Source organism: Dendrobates tinctorius, unplaced genomic scaffold (assembly GCF_039654945.1).
Source record: "Dendrobates tinctorius isolate UK_male_01 unplaced genomic scaffold, ASM3965494v1 ptg000064l, whole genome shotgun sequence".
Lineage (NCBI taxonomy): Eukaryota > Metazoa > Chordata > Amphibia > Anura > Dendrobatidae > Dendrobates > Dendrobates tinctorius.
Window position 1 is genome coordinate 10,259,010 of NW_027361732.1, and position 26,228 is coordinate 10,285,237.

General features: G+C 44.1%; 1 long non-coding RNA gene across 1 annotated transcript in view; it reads left to right on the top strand.

Annotated features, from left to right (window-relative positions):
* Positions 1-6,796: 6,796 nt before the first annotated feature.
* LOC141094603 (uncharacterized) overlaps positions 6,797-26,228 on the top strand; it is an 80,028-nt gene continuing 60,596 nt past the window's right edge. Inside the window, exon 1 of the long non-coding RNA XR_012233119.1 lies at positions 6,797-6,923. This is a non-coding gene — a long non-coding RNA (uncharacterized lncRNA). The remainder of the gene's footprint in view (positions 6,924-26,228) is intronic.

Genomic DNA, 26,228 nt, shown 5'->3' on the forward strand with positions numbered 1-26,228 from the left:
TGTTATTTGCACCCTGATTCCCCAGCGTATATTCGTCGGATCACGGTGGGTTCAGACAGTGTGGTGGCCCGCACCCTCCTGGCTACATCATTATATGGACTAGGGGCAGCAGGAGGTACCGAAGATCAACCGCTGTTGCCAGAAGACGGATCCGCAGCATCTTCAGGACCCCCACCGGACAAGTGCCATGCCAGCCATTGTGGAAATCATCTCTTGCTCTATGTGATTCATCCCATCCTGGGGAACGTCTGACAGGATAAGTGACCCAATAAGAACTGTGATACACTTTCTGCTGTTCTTTAAGGGTACCGTTACACATAGCGATGCACCAGTGATCCCGACAATGATATGGATCACTGGTGCATCGCTAAGTGGTCGCTAGTGAGCTGCCACACAGGCAGATCTCACCAGCGACATCGCTGGGGTCGGGGGTCGCTACTTACCTGTCAGATGCAGCAATCCTGACGTCCTCCCGCCCGCGTCCATGCCTCGCTCGTCGGCGCCACAGGAAGCGCAGCAGGAAGTGGCCGACGAGAAATGATCCAGGACCTTCTCACGCGACCAACGATGAGCAGCGGGGGAGCCAGTCGGAGGTAAGTATCACATGCAGCGATATCGCTAGCAATATCGCTGCAACGTCACAAAATCGGTGATTTTACAGCGATATTGCAGTGTTTAACGGGGGCTTAACTCTGCATATTGTTTATACTTTGAACTGCTTACGCCACTGTTAACCATTTACCTCCCTGCATGGATTATTCCTTGTTCAAGTAAAGTTATTAACTCTTGCTCTGCCTTCTGTCTGTCATTGCATCCTGCAATCTGCTCACAGGTACATGACTAAGTGTGCAAATTGCATGTGTGCTGATGGGGGGGGGTGGCGCCAAACTGAATTCTTGCCCTGGGTGCCAGAAAACCTCTGTTTTGAACTATACAGGGAAAGGAGACTGATTAGAACCAGACTTGCCAAAGGACAGAACAAACAAAAAGTTAAAATAAAAATTGTTTGAGACAAGTGCTGAAAAAGCAGCAGCAGCTGTGAACAGAATCACAGAACATATGCAAAGAAGAATCCAGCCCATAGCACATATGTGTGAGGTCAAGGCCTGGCTTTTATTTGCCCAGAGCTTGTTGGGTTTTGATGGGTTATTAAAGCTGACATGTATTAACCATAAGGGGCTTGTTAGAAATAACAAGGTCACTAACATCTGGACAATACCAGTAGTCAGACAGAGGTCTAATGAGACCAGGGATTGAGATAAAGAACATCAAAGAGAAATTACAGTAACCAATAATCGATTGTCTACCTGAGAACTTGGAAAAAACAAAATATATTATCAAAGTCAGGTCTAGTGTTACAGAAAGTATGTGGACCTACCTTACATTTAAGTGATTTGGGTATTTGTTATATTGGTTCCTGTTTGGTTTATTTTTCATCATAGCAATTTTCAAATACCTTGACCCACTCGGCATATTTAGCCAGAAGTGAATTGGGGCTGTGTCGCCATTCAGTTTGTAGAAAATAAGCTATGCTATAGTGCTAACATGGACAATCTCATGCTAGAGTTATATCTGTATGGATTGCTGAGGTGACAGCCGTTATGTATTTTTCACCTCTTCTTCCTACTGACACATACATAGAATCAAAATCAAAATACTGTAATAGTAAATACACAGTGCATATTTGAAGCAGTTTTGGAAACTTTTCACTATTGTACAGTACCGGCTAAAAAGTTGAAATTTTAACCCCTTCAACCCTAGGGGGGTTTGCACGTTAATGACCGGGCCAATTTTTAAAATTCTGACCACTGTCCCTTTATGAGGTAATAACTCTGGAACATTTCCATGGATCCTGGTGATTCTGACAATGTTTTCTCATGACATATTATACTTCTTGAAAGTGGTAAAATGTCGTTGATATGACTTGCATTTATTTGTGAAAAAAACAGAAATTTGGCCAAAATTTTGAAAATTTCGCAATTTTCCAACTTTGAATTTTCATGCCCTTATATCACAGAGATATGTCACACAAAATACTTAATAAGTAACATTTCCCACATGTTTACTTTACATCATACCAACTTTGGAACCAAAATTTTATTTTGTTAGCAAGTTATAAGTAGAGTTGAGCGAAACAGGTCAGCCAGATTCATAAGTCGCTGACTTATGGCAAAGTTGGGTTTCACCGACCGAAACCCGACCACAGCGTGAAGCCGGCCATGCGGTCGGCAAAACGAGCGCCAAAGTCGGATTTCCCAGAATGCTTGCATGTGACTTTTTTCAGCCACTGAGCAATGACGTACACTGTGGGCAATGAGATGACATGTGCAGCGTCCGAGGAGAGAGAGATTTTGCGCACTTTAAAAAAGCGGTCCGGCATGTAGGTGTGTTTACTGTCCTCCACTCCCTGCCAACTTTGCTTCCCCATTGACTTGCATTGGGTTTCTTGTTTCAGTTGGACCTTCGACTTTTCCTGACAGTCGGCTGATTTCGTTAGACTCGACTTTTGAGAAAGTCGGGTTTCATGAAACCCGACTCGACCCTAAAAAAGTCGCTCATCTATAGTTATAAGGGTTAAAAGTTCACCAGTTCATGGTTGCAACACCATTTTTTTTCAGGGACCATATCACATTTGAAGTCACTTTGAGGGGTCTATGTGAAAGAAAATACCCAAAAGTAACACCATTCTAAAAACTGCAACCCTTAAGGTGCTCAAAACCACATTCAAGAAGTTTATTAACCCTTGAAATGCTTCATAGGTTTTTTTTAATGTTTAAAAAAAAAAATCAACATTTAGCTTTTGTTTCACAAAAAATTACTTCAGGTCCAATTTTTTTATTTTCCCAAGGGTAGCAGGAGAAATCAGACCCCAAAAGTTATTGTGCAATTTGTCCTGAGTACGCTGATACCCCATATGTGGGGGTAAACCACTGTTTGGGCGCATGGCAGAGCTCGGAAGGGAAGGAGCTCCGTTTGACTTTTTCAACGCAAAATTGGCTGGAATTGAGATCGGACGCCATGTCGCATTTGGAGAGCCCCTGATGTGCCTGAACAGTGGAAACCCCCCACAAGTGACCCCATTTTGGAAGCTAGCCCCCCAAAGAACTTGTCTAGATGTGTGGTGAGAACTTTGAAACCCCAGATGTTTCACTAAAGTTTATAACGTCCAAGCATGAAAATAAAAAAATCATATTTTTTCCCACAAATAGGATATTTAAGTCCCCAATTTTTTATTTTCCCAAGGGTAACAGGAGAAATTGGACCCCAAAAGTTGTTGTCCAATTTGTCCTGAGTATGCCGATACCCTATATGTGGTAGAAAACGACTGTATGGGCACACGTCGGGGCTCGGAAGGGAAGTAGTGACGTTTTGGATTGTAGACTGTGATGGAATGGTCTGCGGGCATCATGTCACTTTTGGAGAGCCCCTGATGTGCCTAAACAGTGGAAACCCCCACAAGTGACCCCAATTTGGAAACCAGACCCTCCAAGGAACTTACCTAGATGTGTGGTGAGAACTTTGAACCCCCATGTGCTTCACAGAAGTTTATAACATAGAGGCATAAAAATAGAAAAATCATATTTTTTTCCACAAAAATGATATTTTTGCCCCCAATTTTTTATTTTCCCAATGGTAACAGAAGAAATTGGACCCTAAGAGTTATTGTGCAAATTGCCATGAGTATTCTGATACCCATACGTGAGGGTAAACCACTGTTTTGGCACATGGCAGCGCTTGGAAGGGAAGGAGCACTGTTTGACTTTTTCAACACGGAATTGGCTGGAGTTGAGATCAGACGCCATATCGCATTTGGAGAGCCCCTCATGTGCCTAAACAGTGGAAACCCCCAATTCTAACTCCAACCCTAACCCCAACACACCCCTTACCCTAATCCAAACCCTAACCATAACCTTAACCACAAACCTAACCCTAACCATAATCCTAACTTTAGCCCCAACCATAACCCTAACTTTAACCCCAACCCTAAATTTAGCTCCCATCCTAACCCTAACTTTAGCCCCAACCCTAACCCTAACTTAAGCCCCAACCCTAACCCTAACTTAAGCCCCAACCCTAACCTTAGCCCCAACCCTAACCCTAATGGGAAAATTTAAATAAATACTTTTTTTATTTTATTATTTTTCCCTAATTAAGGGGGTGATAAAGGGGGGTATGATTTACTATTTATTGTGGGTTTTTATGTTTGGCAGCTGTCACATGCTAAAAAGATGCTTTTTATTGCAAAAAACAGTTTTTGTATCACCACATTTTGAGAGCTATAATTTTTCCACATTTTGTGCCACAGAGTCATGTGAGGTCTTGTTTTTTGCGGGACGAGTTTACGTTTTTATTAGTACTATTTTCGGGCACATGACATTTTTTGTTCGCTTATTACAATTTTTGGGAGGCAGAAGGAACAAAAACCAGTAATTCATAAATTTCTTTTTTTTTTTGGGGGGGGGCGTTTATACCGCGAGTTGTAAAATTGATAAAGCAGTTTTATTCTTCGGGTCAGTACGATTACAGAGATCATTTATATCATTTTTTAGATGTTTTGGCACTTTTATACAATAAAAACAATTTTATATAAAAAATAATTATTTTTGCATCGCTTTATTCTGAGAGCTATAACTTTTTTATCTTTTCGCTGATGATGCTGTGTGGTGGCTTGTTCTTTGTGGGACAAATGACGTTTTCAGCAGTACCACATTTATTTATATCCGTCTTTTTGATTGTGTGTTATTCCACTTTTTGTTAGGCGGTATTATGATAATAAAGCATTGTTTTTTGTGCTTTTTTAAGGGTTCACTAAAAGGGTTAACTAGTGGGACAGTTTTATAGGGCGGGTCGTTACAGACACGGTGATACTAAATATGTGTACTTTTATTGTTTTTTTTAAATATATATAAAGAAATGTATTTTTTGAATGATATTTATTTATTTTTTCTTTATTTAGGAATTTTTAAAAATATTTTTACACATGATAATTTTTATTTTTTTACTTTTTTACTTTGTCCCAGTGTGGGACATCACTATATAGTATCAGATCGCTGATATGACACTTTGCACAGCACTGTGTCAGATCAGCGATCTGACAGGCAGTGCAGGAGGCTTGCCGGTGCCTGCTCTCCGGACCCGGAAGAACCCCGCAGCAATCTTGGATCCAGGGGCCTGCAGGGAGGAGGCCCTTGGAAAAACGCGATCACATCGCGTTGTTCTGAGGGTCTCAGGGAAACACACAGGGAGCCCCCTCCCTGCGCAATGCTTCTCTATACCACTAGAACACTGTGATCATGTTTGATCACAGTGTGCCGGGGGTTAAAGTGCTGGGAGCGGTCCGTGACCGCTTCTGGCACTTACTGCCGGGTGTCAGCTATGATAATCAGATGACACCCGGCCACGATCAGCCGCGCTTCCCCCCGTGAGAGCGGCTGATCGCATATGACGTACTATTCCATTCATGGGAATTAAGTCCCAGGTCACATTGATGGAATAGTACGTCATATGGCAGAAAGGGGTTAAAAGTCTTATCTACATGGTACTGACATTTTCCATCTACAAATTAACCTGCAGTTTTGATTTTTAAATTTGCCATGTGTTAATTCATTCTGCACATTTTCATTGTGTTAGGCTGAGTGCAGACGGAGTTTTTAGCCCTGCGGATTTTTCCGTGCAGAATGGAAGAAATCCGCAGGTCAAATGACCTGCATTTTTCCTGCGGATTTCTTCCATTTTTCCTGCGGTTTCCTTGCGGTTTTTGTGCGGTTTCCCACTGCGGATTCTCCCCTGAGGATTTGGAGACAGGGGAGATGGAAAACCGCACAAAACAAGTGACATGCTGCGGATTTTGTACCGCAGGAAAACCGAGCGGAAAAATCCGCAGCGTCTGCACAGCGTTTTTTTTTTTCATTGATTTTAAGGCTACTGTACATCACAATGCGGATATGCAGAGTTTCTGCGTTGTAAAATCCACTGCGGATCCGCAGCAAATCTGCATCGTGTGCACACAGCCTTAGTCACCCTTTGCAATGCAAGAGGATGAAATCCGGAAGAAAATCCTTGATAACATGTTAAACAAATGTTGATAATACCGTGAATATGCTGCAGATGCTTTGGGGAAAATTTGCAACAAATTTTCTATGCATGCATTTACCTTTAAGCCTGCTGACCTTCCTGACAGTAAGCATGGAATAAAGTACACAGGTATATACAGTAAATGCCCTTCTCACAATCTCGCCAATAATTTGGTTGTGTAAAGAAATTAGACAAATAGGGCATCTTTACCAGAAGCTTAGGAGGTATAGATATACAGTGGCTTGCCAAGTATTCACCCCCTTGGCATTTTACCTATTTTGTTACATTACAACATGTGTTTAAATATTTTTGTAATCAGATTTGTATGTCAGTACAAAACAGCCTATAGTCATGAAGTGAAATGAAAAAAAAATATAGGCATAAATTAAATTTTTTGGGATGAGATAACTAAAAATTGGAATGTGCATATGTATTCACTCTTTTTGCCATGAAGCTCCTAAAAATTTATGGTACATTCATAAGTTACATGATTATGCAAAGAAGTCCACCTATGTGCAATCTCAGTGTCACACGGTTTGTCATTAAATACACACCTTTTCTGAAAGGCCACAACACCATTAAGTAAGAGGCACCACTAATTAAATAACACCATGAAGACCAAAGAGATCTCCAAACAAGTCAGGGTCAATGTTGTTGAGAAGCACAAGTCAGGATTGGGTTATAAAAAAAATCCCAGTCTCTAATGATCCCCTGGAGCACCATCAAATACATTATCATCAAATGGAAAGCACATGGTACCACAACAAACCTGCTAAGAGGGCTGCTCACCAAAACTCTTAGCCCGGGCAAGCAGGGCATTACTCAGAGAGGCAGCACAGAGACCAAAGGTAACTCTGAAGGAGCTGCAGAGTTCCTAAGCAGAGACTGGAGTATCTGTCCTTATGACCACAAAAAGCAGCACACTTTATATAGGTGGTCTTTACGGAAGAGTGGGCAAATAAATGCCTTTACCTACACACAAAAATTGTAAGACTCATTTTGAGTTTGCCAAAAGATATGTGGGAGACTCCACAAATGTATGGAGGAAGGTTCTGTGGTCAGATGAGACCAAAATCCAACTTTTTGGCTAACATGGTAAATGCCATGTCTGGCGCCAAACCAACACAGCTCATCTCTAGAGATGAACAAACTTGTTTGGAAAACATTCACTAATCTCAAATTTGACATGAATGTTGCACATTGGATTTGTGTTCAGATTCCCAAGCTTTTTTCCTAAGGCTATGTGCACACGTATGCAGAAAATTTCTGCATGAAAACCGGACTCCTTCCCAGAAAACGCGCATTTTTTTCTGTGCAATTTTGCCGCGGTTTTTGCATGTTTTTGCCGCGTTTTTTTCCGGAGCATCCCCAGACACATAGAAAATAGCCAGAAATGCAGAATTTACCACGAAATTAATGAGCATGCTGAGTTTTTTACCGTGAAGCGTTTTTTTGCGGTAAAAAACGCATCAATATGCACAAAAAGTGCAAAATGCATTAAAATGAATGGGAAGCTTCTTTTAGGCGTTTTTTTAGCTGATTTTTTGGTAAATCCACGGGAAAAACGCGAAAAAAAAACCGCTGTGTGTGAACACAGCCTAAAAATCAGCAAAAGTCAGCCAGTGTTAGGTAAATAATTGAGTTCACTAAGGGCTCTTTTAGACATCAGTGTTTCTGGTAGCAGCAGGGGTTGCAAAACGTCCCACACACGTGCACGCTGATGACACATACAGTTCCGTGTGTGCAAATCTACCATAATTAAAATACAGAAAAGGTGAGAATCAGCACACAAACATTTACAAAAATCAAACCAATAACCAATTTGTGGTCCTATTTTTTACACTTAAAACATACTATTAAATCTGATACACAGCTAAGTTTGTGATTAAAAAAGTTAAATCTGGGATCATGCTCTGAAATCACATAATAAAGACATTTCAAAATGCATTTGCAAAAACAGATCACAATTTGTCAGGAGTCTTCAACAATAATTTTACAGTCAATCATGTTGTTGTGCAAAAAAAAGATTATTTTGCGAAATAGTAGCTAAAATAGATATTATCTGCAGAGCAACATGCTGAAACAAAGCTGGAAAATGCACAGTCGCCTTAAACATCATTCTATATTACAGCCAATAAAGGGAGTTAGTGGACAAATTCCGGGCTGCCAACAGAATTGAGACATATATCCGGATTATAAGACCCACCCCAAATTTTGAGGAGAAAAATAGGAAAAAACTTTTTTTTAATAAAATGGTGGTGCTTCTTATAATCCAGGCATCTTATTGCTTACCGCTCTGTCCCCCGGTGCTGACGCCCACTCTGTCCCTTGGTGCTGCCGCCGTGCTCTGTCCCCCGGTGTTGCCGCCCGCTTTGTCTCCTGGTGCTGTAGCCCGCTGTCCCCCGATGCTGCCGCCGCGCTCTGTACTTGGTGCTGCCGCCCGCTTTGTCCCCTGGTGCTGTTGCCTGCTCTGTCCCCCAGTGCTGCCGCCGCGCTCTGTACCTGGTGCTGCCGTGTGCTGCCACCCGCTCTAGCCCCCGATGCTGCTGGGTGCTGGTGCTGCCGCCGCGCTGTGCCCCCGGTGATCGCCACCGCGCTCTGTCCCATGCTGCGTGGGGGGCTCTGCCGTTCCATCCCTGCTTGCAATACCCTGTGCAGTGGATTGCTTCCGGGAAAATGGCCGCCGCGCAAGCGCAGATGGACATCTCGGCACTGAAATCTCGTGAGATACTGTATATAAAAACAGTAAATTTCAATACAACAATATCATTTTTAAAAATGAACTATATGAAAATCTTTTTTATGTGGTACAAAACAGATTTTCACGTAGTTCAATTTTTTTAAAAAACATTATTGTATTAAATTGAAATTTACTAACGTTTTTGTATATCATGTGTCATATCATGTGGTACCGGACTGAACCCTGACACGTTGTCATGTGGTTCAGTTTTTTGGCGCCCACATTCAAAGCGTTAACCTATTTAAATGATACTCCTGCTGTCTCACAATCCTTGTGGTTTTTCCTGAAGAAGTAACTATATACATTGAAATGCGTTTACCGTATTTTTCAGATTATAAGACGCACTTTTGTTCCCCCAAATTTTGAGGGAAAGTGGGGGTGTGCGTCTTATAATCTGAATCTCTGTGCTGTAGGGGAGGGGGGCGGCTCTGGAGTGGTGTCAGGGGGCTGGGGTGGGCTGGCTGTGGGCTGCAGAGACAGCGGGTGGTCAGTGCTCCCGCTCATTAGGCTCATGTAATATTCACTGCACCCGCTGTCCATCACTTCGGTGCTAAAGCTGCGCTGAGTAGGTAGACAGGGGATGTGCCTGCACTCTCCTCCCCGCCCCATCACTATAGTCACCTTCCGATGATGGTTCCATGCTACCAGCTCCCCTGTGGCTCTTCTTGTGTCTGTGCTGACATCCAGGAGCTGCTCATACAGGCATTTCATTGTAGCTTCATCAGGACCTTCCATCACATGACCAATAGCACCTGCGGTCACGTGACTCCCAGTGTGCACTGCGGTTATGTGATGGATATATAACTATATAGGACCACGGCCGCTGGAGCGCGTCACTTTCGATTCAGCAGGAACGGGAATTATAACTTGGAACTAGTGATGAGTGAGTATACTCATTGCTCGGGTAGTCTCACGAGTATTGTGGCATGCTCGGAGATTTCGTTTTCAACATCTCAGCTACATGATTTGTGACTGCTAGACAGCTTGAATACATGTATGGAATGCCTGTTTGTTAGGAAATTCCCACATGTATTCAGCCTGTCTACAAGTTGCAAATCATGATCCACAGGCCAGATCTTTGTCTGAGATAGCATTTGCTTCAAGGATCTGGAGAGGGAGAGGAGCTGGTGTTAGGAGTGCTGGAGGAGTTTATTGTGCGAAGACTGTGTGGTTTGTGCGCTTGGAGATTCCTCATCCATTCCTGCTCTGTTTTCTTCCCCAATCCTTCACACCCTGGTGTTTACCTCTGTTGCTTGTGAGAGAATTATTTGTGAGTGGAACTTTTTTTTACCCTTGTCTTGTTCCCCTGTCTTTCGGGTTGGTGTACTTCGGTACACGGTAGCGCCTCTCTTCCCCGGGAGGGGGACAGACGCAGGGCTATAGCTAGGAGACAGGGCTAGGGCGGAGGCCCCGGCATCCTCACCATCTGAGGTATCCCGGGGAACAGGGCGAGTTAGGGTGCCCCCAAGTGTCAGGGCCAGAAAAGGTGCCCCTGGTCCCAGTTTACTCGCCAGCCCAATCGTGACATATTAATTTTTGTTCTTTCTCGGTTTCCCAGATTCCTGGCTACTGGAGAGAGCCTCTCTTCACTCCACTTTCAGTACCGGATTGGAATATCCACCTTGTCTGGAATTGTTGCCGACACCTGCCGGGCTTTGTGGAACGTTCTCTGTCCTGGGCTTTGTGGAACGTTCTCTGTCCGGAATTTATGTCCCTGCCCAATGCCGAAAAGTGGATGGAAATAGCTGAAAAATTCTGGACAGTCTGCAATTTCCCCAACTGTTTGGGAGCGGTTGATGGGAAACACATCCGGATTATCAAACCAAAAAGAACTGGATCTGAGTACCATCACAAGTACTTTTCTACAGTACTCATAGCCATTGCGGATGCAGACTGTATGTTTGTTGCAGTGGACATTGGGGCATTTGGCCGTGGGAATGACGCCCAGGCTTTTAAGAACTCGGACATGGGCCGGAGGTTGTATGGCAACCATTTCAATTTCCCCATGCCACGGCCTCTTCCCAACACCGAAGGTCCGCCACAGCCATTTCTAATGGTTGGGGATGAGGCATTCCAGATGTGCCAAAACCTGCTCAAACCTTACTCCAGCCGGGACTTGGACCACACCAAAAAGATTTTTAATTACAGGCTGTCCAGGCAAGAAGAACTGTAGCGTGTACCTTTGGCATACTTGTCTCCAGATGGCGCATTCTCGGCATAGCCATTAATATGAAACTGGAAACAGTGGATGAGGTGGTGAAGGCCTGTGTGGTTCTACATAATTTTGTGATGGCTAAAGAGCTCCCGAACTTTGAACTCGATGATGCAGCTCCTAACCTATTGCCTGAATTCACTCAGCACCCTCTCAGGTCATCCGTTGAAGTTGGCCGAATGAGGGACCAATTTGTGGCCTACTTCATCTCAGATGCAGGATGGGTGCAACGGCAAGATCAAATGGTGTAAAAATGTTAAAAGGTTTTCTTGTGTGTATGTTAATAAAAAACCTGTTTTGATACCTGTACCGAGTGCACTCTGTGTTTTACACTCCAATACAATAATCAACAGGCCAGGTGTACCAGTGAATTCATGATGCTGTGTTTTGTGCATCATGAATTTACTAGTACTCCTGACCATGTGACTATATGTAGGTAACAGCAGGTTCGCAGGATGCAGTGACGAGACGCGAGACTGGTTGAACTTTGGAAAGCAAACTTTTATAAATTAAAGCCACTAGGGCTATACTAAGCAACCAAAAAGGGATAACAACAGTTGTCCTCGCAGGGACTCAGTACAACCAAACACTATTTAAAAAGAACACGACTAACCCTGCCGAGGCTGGTGACTATGGGGCCGCGGTATGGCCGTGAATGGGTCCTTATACTCTATAATGTCACTTATTCGTCCAGATGTCCCACGGCGTCTCTGTGGGAGCTACGTCTTTGATGAAGCTGCTTTGGCGTCTTTGATGAGGCTGCTTTGGCGTCTTTGATGAGGCTGCCTTGGTGTCTTTGAGGCTGCTCTGGCGTCTTTGATGAGGCTGCTTTGGCGTCGCAGCCGCTGGGCCCAGCTGCTGAAGATTTGGAGTAGTCTTCAGGCGCTCCAGCGCCCAGGAGGAGTTGAGGCACAACAGGCCCTGATGGAGTCCTGAGATGAAGTAACCCTCTGTTGTAACAGCGGGGTTGCGCTTGTTAGTGAGTTCAATCGGACTCCTGTCCCCAAGCAGGGTTGTGTCGCAGTTGTCAAGAGTGGCGGTTTACTGGCCACGCGCACAGCCTGGGGCTGTGTGCAGAGTGTCTCTGTTGACGAGGAACAGGCCCCGACTGCAGCGGGGTGAAGTCGGTTGTGAGCGATGATAAACAGGCCGCAACCACAGGCTGAAATGAAGCGGCAGCGTCCGCGGGTGGCAGCGGGCAGGCCGCAACCACGGGCTAAAGGAGATGGCAGCGGCCGGGAGAGGCAGTGGACAGGCCGCAGAGGGCTCGGGCTCAGTGGTAACTGCCAAGGATGACCGGGGCAGAATGCAACCCGGGATTGGGGTGAAGAGGCAGTTCCCTGTCGGTAAGTTCGGTGCCTCTTTCCTGAGGGCCACTGCGTATCTACCCTCTGCTGCTGGTCTCCTCTCTGAACTATCAATGTCCTCCTAGTACTCTCACACCCCCTCTGTCTCCTGCCCCGTGTCTGACGTATCACCAACTGACTCCCCTGCGCGCTCCCTGTCCCTTTTATACTCGCCCCTCCCCTTGCTGTCCTGTCACTCTCAGCAGTCCACTCTCTTCCTCTGCTCCCTGGGTACTGTTTCTTTAGGAACTCAGATGGCGGTCCCCTTGGTTCTGGCCCGGACACTCTGCGGGGGTCCTCCTCCCTACATATACATACACACACACAAGTTGTATGACCTTTTCATCTCTACAGTTTGTGTTCAATTTGCAGCGACGGTGGAGATAATACAACTAATATTTGTGTCACATGGCCTGATGTTACAAATAGTGATTTGGGGATGCACTAGCACCCGTCACTCTTTATGACACCTGACCATGTGACTATACAGTAAATATTACCAACGTAAGCAAAAACAGGAAGCCTATGCCAATATAGAGTTAAAATTAGTCAACTTTATTCATCACAATTAAAATACATCCATAAAATCATTTTCCAATGGAGATTAACGTCACAAAATTTACTGTTTACCAAAAGGCTATATGTTTAGTATTACCATAATAATCAATATTTGTCCTGAATAATAAATTCAATTTGTATGAATCACAATAGAGGCATATATATATATGAATATAGAAAAATCTGCATTAATATGCTCATCAAGTAATATCCAAATTGATCATGTACAATAATTTTAAAGAGTAGAAAAGCAGCTTTTTGATCAATAACACAATAACATCAATGTGGCCCCAGCCTACATATGATCAAATAAATAAGCTACTAATTAGCATAAGGCTCATAAATAAATCAATCATTCAAAAATGTGCCTCCAGCTTCAAAAAGTGCTTTTTACTAGTGCTAAATAAATGTAAAGTACAATTTGTTTTAAAAACATAAAAAATGGCAAAATAGCCAACGGACTTACTGATGTTTTTATATGCATATAGAAAAAATGCATGCAGAAATGTAGAGCAAAAATGGACGAATTAGTAAAAAAGCCTGAAAAAACTGCTAATACTATTTAATATGCAAAATGTGCCTGCAGAGATATGAGGTAAATGATCCAAATGCTATTATACTTCAGGGGTACAGTATATTGGGTATATAGTAAATATTGTGCAATGCAATTACTGAAAACAGTAAATGGACAAATGAATAATACTAAAAATGTCCACTAGTGCATATCAACAAAAATAAATTAATACTAATGTACCCTAATTCAACATAATGGCTAAGTAGCCATGGATCTACTACCAAAGGCTAGGATGTCCGCTATGCATGGACAAAACTTGAGAGGTAGAAAAGGGGTAAATTCAAAGGTATATGTTACCTGGTGAACAGTGCTGAGCCCCGATGCGCATTTCGCATGCTTGCTTCTTCCTGGGAGTATCATCAGGAGCAAAAGTCAAAGCAGGAACAATACAGCAGTAAAATACACAATGCAGTCACTGTTGATACTGATGACACTGTTGTGATTCCTGCTAGAATATATTCTAGCAGGAAACACAACAGTATCATCAGGAACAAGAGTCCAGGCGGCATCACAGAGCATGGAAATACTTACTAAACGCCTTTTTGGAAGTTGGAGAGGCGCTGTTCCAGCCATCCATCAACGCTGCGGCCACCTCATTCCAGAGCTGCCGGGTCACAACAGTGTCCTTGTACTGCTGGTCACGGCTGTCCCACAATGGGACACGCTCCTGGACCAGGCGGATCAGGGCATCGTTGTCCAGATAGGTTGTCTTCATCCTGTTGTGGAGCCTAGAAAAAAAAACATTATAATCTTGGAAATTTTTTAGAAGGAAAAAGATAGAAAAATAGAAATAAAAGAAGCAAGATAGAAGATGAATAACAGGACAGAAAAAAAGGAAGAAAAAAAATAAATTTAAAAAAAGGGACATTCAAAGACCATATACTTACAATCCGTCTCCTCGCCGGGACTTGGCTAGGCTGCTCCCGCTGTTCAGCCTCACTTGCCGGGTGCGATGACGATGTCTGTAAAGAAAAAAAATTATTGCACATTTGTAGAGGCAGCAGCTATACTTACCAAAGGCAGGAAGATACTCACCTCACGCTCTGCTTCGGCCAGTTCTTGCTGGGATGGAGAGTATTCCAATCCAGAAGACGTGCTGCAATTTAAAAAAAAAATAAACATTAGTACATAATAAATTTGAAAGGACAGGCAGACATTAGGTTTAATACTCACAGCTGCAGCTTGGATCCAAAGGGCTGTGATTTGCAAGGCTGTCTGGTCTCATCCAGGCTGTCTGTAAAGTAGTGGTCTGGCACTGCAGACACCTTCTTTTATCTACACTCCTCCCAAACAATGTTGCTTGTGTAGGGGGTGGTTTGAACAAGTGTCTAGACATTGTTTACTCTAAAATCGCGTGCGTGCAAAAAGCGCTGATGTGCGCCCATCCATGTGCACGCCAGCGACCCCTCAGACAGTAATGTTATTTTTCTGCGCATTCCGTGCGCACACGTGCGCATGCGATTTTTTTAACGAGGTTGGGTGGAACAAAAAATGCAACATGTAGCGTCTTGCGTGTCTGGGCGCACACCTGGAAAATGCGCAGCGCACGAAAACGCTGATGAACGCATGCAAGCGCTAGACCCTGCGCCCACCATGTTAAATATAGGGGACCATTGCGCGTGAGCCCGATAGCGCACGATGCACTGCGCGATAAAACACTAGTGTGAAACCAGCCTCATACCGATTCAACATGAGAAAATAATCGCTGAACTGCTCTGCCCCATAGAATAATACTGGGCCGAGTGCTATCCGATAAAACATCACATGGCACTACCCCCCAACATTGTTTGTTTAAAAAAACAACCTGTGCTTTATTCACACTGTGCAGATCCAGTGTCTATAGCTCTGATGTCACGTTAATAGAGCTGCAGCCAATCAGGAGCTCAGCAGCTAATTGTCTGTAGTCCTATTGACGTGACATCAGAGATACAGACAATAATAGACACCGGGTGCAGCAGCAGTGTGTATTCGGTTACAATAAGCTGCAGAGGGGTAAAGCTGAATGTGGAGTATAATTGACAAGTTAGCTTAATTCTGGTTTTTCATACGATTGCAAAGATATCAAATTTATATTTTTGTTTACACTTTTCATTTCCACAAAAAAACAAACATGAAAAAAAAAAATCACTGACCACTAACTGTAATTTTTTTGTATAGCGTTGTCGTTATACAGTTGGGTTAAAGGGTTTCTCCAGCACCATTTATTTATGCACACTGAGTGGTGTCGATATCTTGTGTAAAACCATACCTACCAAGATACACCCAAGATAGCTGCCATTCATGCATTTGTCCTGTCAGGTATCTGTACACTATGTCTTCAACGCTGTTTGCCTCCCAATGCGGCAGTCAGCAGCGCTGAACAAACACTTTAGGGTACATTCCCACGGTCAGTAAACGCTGCGGGTTAAATGCTGTGTGCATCCACAGCATCCAACCCGCAGCATCCAGATGTTACAGCATAGTGGATGGGATTTCATCAAATCCCATGTCCACTATGTGTGTACAGACGCCCGCAAATCACTTGCGGAGATGGACATGCGGCGCGTCTTTCCAGCAGCATGTCTATTTTACGTAGACTCTAATCTCCACAAGCTAAATGTCACCCATACAATATACAGGATGCGGAGAATCTGCACGGTACAGTGAACACATGCGGAATCACCTGTGTTCAATAGACGGCAGCGCTTTGGATGGAGCAGACATGTGTTTTGTCTAAAGCGCTGCCTAAGGGTGTGTGTCCACTGTCAGGATTGTCAGCACTTTGATCGCAGCGGACACCCGCTCTGCCCAAAGCGCTGCCGTATTTTGTACGTGATTTGATTCCGAATGTGTTCCGCATGTGTTCATTGAATCACCGCATTGTTTTAATACACTGTTATTTATCTTGGGGAGACTGAGTGTCTCCCCAAGATAAATAGAAATGCTCCAGTCTATAAAGACTCGCTTCATGTCCGGTTAAGCAGGTCTACCACCTGCGTGTTTGCATGCATAGTGGAGATGGGATTTCATAAAATCCCCTCCACTATGCTGTAACATCTGGCCGCTGCGGATTGGAAGCTGCGTCTGTACGCAGCATCCAACCCGCAGCAAATACTGAACGAGTAATGAATGTGGAAACATACCCTAATACTGAACATGTGCACATACCCTTAAAGTGAACCTGACCTCTCATACCTGCTGTGTGACCCATGGGCAGCACGTTTCCGACACCAGCTGTACTATCTAAGCCAGGTATGTTTGTCTCTGTAACGCTGCTGCGTCACAGAGAACGACATGTCTGACTTCTCCCTTCCTGCTGCCAATGACTGGTCTGTTCCTGGACACGCACGCAGGAAGAAAATTGTCCCTCAGTGGGAGTGGATGGGGAGAAGCCACCAAGGACCCACCTGTGTTACTAGTCACCTATGTGGCCTTAGTCCTTGGCAAATTTTAAAGTATGTTTTTCCCTGAAACACAGCAGCATTTCAGATTCAAACATATATGGCTGAGATCATACAGCCAATGTCTGATACATGCGGCCTGTGGATCAAGTAACATGTATCAGCCATCAGAGTCCCATTACAATCCCATAGGTGCCATTTATGTCATATGGTTGACTATTCCTTATGCCTTTGAGGAGAACTATTACTCCCATCATGTACAGCAGCTCGTATGGCATGCTGGGAATTATAGTTCACCACAGGAGTGGTGATTTTCTTCTGAATTAGTGGCATGGGAGCAGAGTGGACACAGCTTTGCTTCTTCTTAATTCAACTAATGCTTGCCTCTTAGCTTTTTTGTTCCTAGGTACAGCTCTGGTGCTTCCTGGTCTTCTGCTCCATGCACTCAGATAAGGTTATCAGATGCTGGTAAATCCCTTCTGTCCCTGCTACCTGCACTAGACAGGAGGAAGTGGGCATCCGATGTCCTGATCACAGCTGCAGTAAGAGGCAGGGCTGGAGTAGTGGGCTAACAGAGACAGGGCAGGGGGGAGGGGAGGGGGAGGCTCTCTGTGCTGTTCTGTCAGCTCCAGTCTCCTATGCTGACTGCAGGCTGGAGCTAGTACAGGAGAGCATTGCAGTCATGTTGCCACCCCCTCTGCACACCAGCTGCCTGCCGCCTGAGGCAACAGGCTCAACTTGCCTCATTTTAGGTGCGCCCCTGTCTGTACAGGTTAGAGAGGGAACCCAGGCTCTTAGGCTTGCAGGAGATCTTGTAGTGAAAACAGCCTCCCCATGTGTTCTGCTCTCCCTGAAGACATCTCTCAGACTAAAGAACATTCTAGACTTGCTTGGAAAACAGCTCCTCCTATTTACCATGTGATGGAGCTGGCCAATAGGACACCGAATTCACATCTCAGATCCTTACAAAACAATAATTATGAGTCATTGTACACTTTCACCATTAGATGGTGCCAGAACACAGCAAATGAGAAATGCATTGCATCTAAAATGGAGGTGACTAGAAATGGAGAATTACAGCTCACAAATGCAGGGGATAATGTAGAGGGGCAGTTAGAGAGTGAGCTGTAGTGTACAGATGCTACTCACAATCCAGAATTACTTAAATGGATGGACACACTCTGGACTGGGTTAGTACATAGGCTCTTCAGACAGTGACCATATCAGAATCCGCTAAAAAAAAAAAGACTTTGTATGTACATACCCCAAAACAACTTCAGGAAGCAACTCCTCTAAAACCACCACAAAGAAGCATCATTTTCTGAAGTGGTTTCCACTAGAAAACTTGCAGCTTTTTTCACGTTACCTCCATGTGCAAGTACCTTAAGGTTTAGATAATGTGATTAGGGTAATTCTCAATGGTTTTACCAATTGAATAGAAATCATAAGCACGGACTAGAAGGCGTCTAACCAATTTTGGGATTGATTTTCACTCTCCTTATAGCTGAGTAAAGTTGATTACTGTCTGACTTAAATTTTTTACTTTCTGCTTTGTTTTCAGAATATAAATTGAGCTAAAGAATAGGCAGGAATCCGAATAGGCAGGAATCTATGACCACTCAGTACGTACTCTTGTTATAAGGCAATCATCACAAGTGATAACATTTGGTAATAAATGATACACAAAATTCTTGCTTATTGATAAATGATCTCAATTATTCACTAATACTACAACGTTCCAGTTTTCTGGAAACTGATAAGATTTGTCATGAGAGGTTGGATCAGGTTAGGTGTCACTGATGGTATTATACACACCAGATTGTGCCATGCCATAATGTATTTATGGTAAGCAGATTTATCAAAAGCTGTTTGTGACTTCAGAGGACACATGATGAATACAGAACATCTAATCCTATCATTGTTTAAGAGCAGTAATGGAGGATGGCTCTCTGGTGCCTGCAAGGATGCCAGACGGCCATGGACTCAAATTTATTTAGTTTGCGATGTTTAATTTTATATGTATGACGTGTAACATTCGATAATACCAAATATTTCAGGCACTGATGGACACAGACAGAAAATGGACCTTGTACAAGAACAATATATGGGTCCTTTGCAGCCCAAGAGCTCCTAAAAATGTAAAATTACACCTGCTTTGGAGGTAGAAATTGGCCCCCTTACAGCATTGGACTGGAGTATCTTGGGCCCACCAGAGAAAAATTATTCTTGGGGCCCACCATCATACCTCCCAACTTTTGAAGGGAAAGAGGGACAAAGGCTGTGGCAAATTTTAGACCATGTCCCCAACCACACCCATTTCACAACTAGTCACACCCATGTCCACACCCCAACCGCACCCATTTAGCACTGCTGATCACACTGACTGGTACTGACTGGTACTGAGGGCACAGTGGCTGGTACTGAGGACACACTGACTAGTACTGAGGAAAACAAAGAAAGAACAGAGAGAGAAAGAAAGAACATAGAGAGGGAAAGAAAGAACAGAGAGAAAAAGAGAGAACAGAGAGAAAGATTTTAGCAAGTGAGGAAAAAAGTACCTGGGAGTCTGGGCAACCTCTTCGACTGTTACCCAGACTTAGGCGTTTCCCGACATCTTTGCTGATGAAAGACAAGAGGGACAGTCCCTTTTCCAATGTCCAGAGGCTCCACAGTAGAAGCATAGTAGGTTGTCTCTGCAGCGTTTTCTCTCTCTTTCTTTCAATGAGATAGCACCAATCTCCATGAGTTCAGATATGGACACAGTGTCGGCCAGGTTGGAGTATAAAGGGGCCTCCTGCTGCATCACTCCTCTAGCACGGAGCCTTCAGTCCATGCAAACCGCCTGAGTCATGGCGTCATCCAAGGTAGCAGGGGGAGGATGTATTGCCAGAGCATCCTGTAGACGGTTGGAAAGGCCCCTATGGAACAATCCCCTCAGGGCGGCGTCATTCCATGATATCTTTGCAGCCCAATGCCTAAATTCAGAGCAAAACCATTCCGCTGAGTGCTTCCACTGTGCCACACTCATCACCATATCCTCAGCAAGACGCACTCTATCAGGCTCATTGTAAATGTGCCTCAGATCCTCAAAAAAAACGAACTTACAGACATACGTTCAGGTGTGGAAGGAGAGAGAGAGAAAGCCCATGCCTGCGGAGCCCCCCTTAATGATGACATAATCCCCACCCTCTGCAGTTTGTTCCCTGAGGAGCGGGGACGCAACTCAAAAAATAATTTACACCCCTCTTTGAAAGTTCAAAATAATTTTTTATCCCCAGAAAAATGGTCAGGTAACTTCACCAGAGGTTCCGCAGCTACTAAGGAAACGTCAGTGGTGTCCTCGTCCCAGCCCCCGATGGAACTGAACCCTGTAGGGCTCCCGCCATATCTCTTTGCACCTGTTGGTGCGACCAAGCCAAAGCTTACTGCTCCATAGACAGCTTCTGCATCATCTGAGCGAGGCTATTCACCTGCTCAGAAAAAGCATGCAGCGAATCCATGACCAGGGGAAAAAAAGGGTGCAAATCCTGTTTAAATGTCATAGTCAGTTATAATGTAACGACCCCCTGTGTAACCTACCGCAGGGGGCTGCACACTGAAATAGGAGAGGTGACTGGGGAATGAAGGTGAACTCACTAGACTGTGCACAGGACCTGTCCCACGTGACTGAGGGGGAGTGGCCAAGGGGCGGAGCCAGGTTCCGACAGCCAGCGGGGACAAAGAAAACCAGAGACAAGTCAATGTATGCCGAGGTCAAAACCAAGAGATACGAGAGGTACCGTGGACTGAGACGTAGGGGTAGTGAAGTCGAAGCCAGAGGTCAAAATGCCAGAGCGAGCAGTGCGGTACAGTAGGGACAAACTGTAACGGAGTAACAATAGCCAAGCCAGGAGGTCAGAACCAAAGAAGACAATAGTACCAAAACATGAGACAGAGAACAGAGTGAGCAGACAGACCAGGTCATACACAGGAGGCAATCAAGCAATGCAGTATACACGCACACCAGGGGGTCAAACACAAAGTCATAACAACAGTATAACTGACTGAGAATCTTAGCCAGGAAGGGGTATATATGTCCCTCCCAGGTCCAAAAAGAGGCACACAACATTAACACCATGACGGCAGAGGTGGAACCCCATCCGTAAACATGACAATTTTGCACCAATTTATTAGAATAGGATATATACACGATTCCTGTTGAAGGGAATCTGTTAGCAGGTTGTGTTATGAAATCAGAGAGCAGCATGATGTAGGGGCAGAGAGAATGATTCTAGCGATGTGCCACTTACTGAACTGCTTGGTGCAGTTTTGACTTTGTTTTTGCAGTTGTCTGTTGTAAGGCTGTGTGCCCACGTTACGTTTTTTTAAGCGTTTCCACTGTGTTTTTCCCGCCGTGGAAATGCTTAAAAACGCTAACAAAACGCATTCCCTTGCAATCCTATTGGATTCCGTGCAATTGGTGTGCTAATGCTGCAGATTTTTCCGATGTGAAATCGCATAGCAATAAAATCCGCAGCATGTTCATTAATTCTGCAGAATCGCGGCGATTCCTCCACCATAGGATTGTATAGAAACGCTCACTTTATGCATGTGGCTATGCCCACCATGCGTAAAGTGAGCGCTTCATGTGTGGATGGTACCCAGGGTCTGTAGGAGAGGAGACTCTCCTCCAAGCCCTGGGTACCATATTCCTGTAAAAAAAAATAAAAAATAAAAAAAAGGGGTATACTTACCTTCTGACGGCCCTCAGAGTCCTCAGCGGTGCTGCTGACAAGTTCCGCTCCCAGGAACGCATTGCTTGTATCACCCCAGATACGACCATGATGTCACAAAGGTCCTTCGTGCCGCTGAGGACTCCGGGGGCCGTCAGAGGGTAAGTATATTTTTATTTTTTTAGTATTTTTAACATTCTATCTCTTACTATTGATGCCGCATAGGCAGGATCAATAGTAAAAAGTTGGTCACATTTGTCAAGCACTATGCTTGACAAGTGTGACCAACCTGTCAATCACTTTTCCAAGCGATTCTTCAAATCGCTTGGAAAAGCGCTAGCATTCTGCAAGCTAAAAACGCTAGCAAAACGCTTGTGTTGTGCGGGAAAACACATGCGAATTCTGCATGCGTTTGACCCGTAGCAGGGAGTTGCGGAAATGCTGTGGACATTCCTGCTGCATTTCTGAAACGTATGCACATAGCCTAATGTAGCAGTGCTCAGAAGTTTTAGCCCTGTGTAACCCACTCACACTCCTGATTAGAAGCTTCCTGTGTACAAACTGCAAATCAATGGTGAGAGCAAGGTTACACATATTAGGCTAGGTTCACATTTGCGGATGGCCGAGCTGCGGACTTCCTCTGTGAAGCTCCGCCCACTGCCTCACCTCCTCCAGTTAGCTACACCTACATCTGCATGTGGCCTGCGTACCTATCTTTTACATTGGGTACGCAGGCTATGCGGATGTATGTGGATGCCTCCGCATGCGTCGTTTTGACTATGTGTCGACTGCATCAAATTGCAACATGTTGCATTCAACGCGGGTCGCTGCATCATCAAAACGACACATGCGGATGTATCCGCACGACCTGCGTACCCAATGTTAAAGATAGGTTTGCAGGCCACATGCAGATGTAGGCGGAGCTGACCGGAGGAGGTGCAGCAGTGGGTGGAGCTTCACGGAGGAAGTCTGCAGCCCTCCACAGTTCGGCTGGTGTACCAGGTGACCTTAAGTAGGAAGGTGGGAGTGGTCACCAGCTGCATCCACAGACTATCAAAACATGCAGTAACACCAGCGGCCATGGGGGCAGAAACTGACATTAATCCCCGATGGCCCGAAAGGAAAAAAGTTTAAATCAGAACAGCCCAAACTGACACAGATCCAGAAATGGATCGTGACAGTGGCATCCTTCCGATAGATATAATTTCTTCCAACAGGTATGTCAATTTATTATGGACCAGACTCTTTTTACTTATTTCATACCCTGGACCAGATCTCTCTACTAAATTCAGACTATGAGAGAATTCAAAAAGATTTTTGGCCTAGATAGGTGGCTCTTCCAATACAACTATAATCAAAAAAGCATTACGGAAGCATGTAGCCATAAAATACTACAATTTTATTAAGGTCAATACAAAAGACACAAAAAACAACAATATGTGTAAGATAAAAGGAGATTGGTATCCAATAAGACGCCACAAAGTACATATGCGCTATAAAAGTGATATACTCAATGCTAACATCATGCACATCATCTGTGAAGCATTATACATGAAGATGGTTAATAAGTGATACAGCTAAATCACATCGAAACAAAGCCCATATGGTATATTATAAAATATTTCCACCAAAAAAATGGGTGAACAGGGCTAACTCAATTCACACAGAGCCTTGTGCACTAATATGATAATGCTAGTTACTGCCTTTTCCAAGGGGGTAAGTGGACAAAGCTTACGCGAAACGCGCGTCGGGGACCTTCACACTCACAGGTCTATTTGTATTTTACCCGTTTTTGGGCTGTCACCTTTTATGCTAGCATGTAGCACTCTCAGCATATCACAGTTTGACATGCATACAGCTACCCTTCTCACAGCCTAATTAGTTTTTACATAGTTGATGCCTTCATCTTTCTATAGGAGCAACTCCTTCTCCACTATGGAGCTATACTACATAGAGACATTTGTTGATGTTTTTCCAGATATTCGATCTGTTTACCACACAGGTATTAATGTATGGCAGTAACTAGCATTATCATATTAGTGCCCAAGGCTCTGTGAATTGAGTTAGCCCTGTTCACCCATTTTTTTTGGTGGAAATATTTTATAATATACCATATGGGCTTTGTTTCGATGTGATTTACCTGTATCACTTATTAACCATCTTCATGTATAATGCTTCACAGATGATGTGCATGATGTTAGAATTGAGTATATCACTTTTATAGCGCATATGTACTTTGTGGTGTCTTATTGGATACCCATCTCCTTTTATCTTATACATATTGTTGTTTTTTGTGTCTTTTGTATTGACCTTAATAAAATGGTAGTATTTTATGGCTACATGCTTCCGTAATGCTTTTTTGATGATAAATCCAGACTATGTCCCCACATAGTCCTCCTTACAATATAATGCGCACTTCCTTGCTTTCCATACAGAATGGGCATTGGTACGTGCTCCAGTGGAGTTGAAGACACCAAAGATTTATTGTATTGAGAGGGGGAGACATAAGATTTGACTAAGTTGTGAGAACACAGTTTTGGGGAACAAGGAAGAAATGGTTGCAGACACAATATGGAGAGTGGGAGAGTATATGGGAGAAATTTGAGTGCACAGTATGAAGAGCAAGGTGAAAGATGGGCTGGCATACTGTGTTCTGTGTCTTAGTTCTTGGGTGGTGTGAACAGGGTCTTATTGACCCGTTCAGTTTTTGTGCATGTGTCATGTGTTCTGAATCTATTGATTTCTTGCTTATGCAAGCTTTGGGAGATCCCCGCCTCTCTCTTTTGGGACATGCATAAAAAGCCATTTTGCCCAGCGAGCCCATACCGGGCAGCACCTTTCTGAACCCTGCTCATGAAGGTATTATTCACATGTTCAGGTTTTTAAATATATTAGATAGGACTGCTCCGAGAAGGGTATGCCTTGACGTGGCGGAGTGGCTTAGCGTACATTTTTTTGCAAAAAAACGTATCAACAAAATACCCTGGTTTTGTTAACATCTTTTACTAGCACTTGCTACTTACAGTTACATATATTTTACAACAGAGTATTTATGCACGTTTGTCATACTGTGTTCTGTTTCTGTGTCTTAGTTTTTACATAGTTGATGCCTTCATCTTTCTATAGGAGCAACTCCTGCTCCACTATGGAGCTATACTACATAGAGACATTTGTTGATGTTTTTCCAGATATTCGATATGTTTACCACTCAGGTATTAATGTATGGCAGTTAGAGTTGAGCAACTTTTGTTTTTTTAGGGTCGAGTTTCGTTTCGTGAAACCCGACTTTTCCAAAAGTCGGGTCGAGCAAGATCGGCCGATTATAGGGAAAAGTCGGGGTCGTCCCGAAACACGAAACCCAATGTAAGTCAATGGGGAATAAAAGTCGGCAGTGAGAGGAGGACAGGAAACACACCTACAGTGCTCATTTGAATGCCAAAAGCATCAATTCTTCTTACTTAAGCTTGTCAACCTTAATTAACTTCATAATACAAGTTACGCACTGAAAAATGGGGGTTATTTGGCTAAAGTTGTGGGGGGGTAGGGCTGGCTCCAGGTTTTCATGTGCCCTGGGCGAAAGAGTGCCCCTTTAACACATACCACAACTCATCATGCTCTGATACAGCAGAGAAATAGCGGTATAGTACAATGAAAAATACTTCACTTTTTACATCTCATGACGAGGCCCATCTATTTCTCCATACAGAATCATTGGTCCCATATAATGTTTGAAACAGTATATGATGAGCTCCACATAATGCTACAGTATATGTTGGTCCCCATGGATGAAGCTCCACTGTCTTATGGGCCCAAATAATGCTCCAAACATAATGGGCCCCATTTCTAATGCTCTAGTGTATAATGGGCCCTGCAAATGCTGCTCCAGTGTCTGATATCCACCTTTGGAATGTTCCAGTGTATGGTGGGCCCCATCTATCATTCTCCAGAGTATAGTGCTCCCCAAAAATTGCTGTCCCAACATTGAAAACAATCAAATAAGTCTCCTCGCTAGGGAATCCCTGTACTAGTCTGGACTCCTTGTCGTCCCCATCTTCCATCTCACTGCACAGTATTTCAACCTTGCAAGTGCTGTGATCCTGAGCAAGCAGGGGGGGCCCACTCATTGGCGACGGCACTGGCACAGGGCCCCTGATAGTACGGTGGTGTGTCTGATGGCGGGTGGGCCGAACCAGCACTTTCATCTGCAGCTTCCTCTTTGTCACCGTGTAAGATGGAACTGTATATGGGAAGGGTAACCTGAGTTTCATCAGGGTCAGATTCAGGACATGTAGCTTGCGAGAGGAAAGTAGTGGTCTGGGTCAATGTACCAGCAGATTCATCGAGCAGTGGCTGGGCATCAGTGCACTTGTGTCGCCCCCAGGAGTACGGCCACCACAGTGGCATTACCTTCCTCCTAGGGAGTGTGATGTCATGCTTGGGAGCAACGAAGGATCTCTCTAGCAGGTTAACTGATTGGGCGGCGTTATTCCCACGAGTCATGACCCTCCAAACAGCATTCATGAAGGCAAAGTGTTTGTTTTACGTGGGCAGTATGGTTGCAAAGCTGAACCTTAAAGGAATGTCCAGAAGGACACCACCAGGAGTGGAGCCTACGGTTAAATTCGACTCCA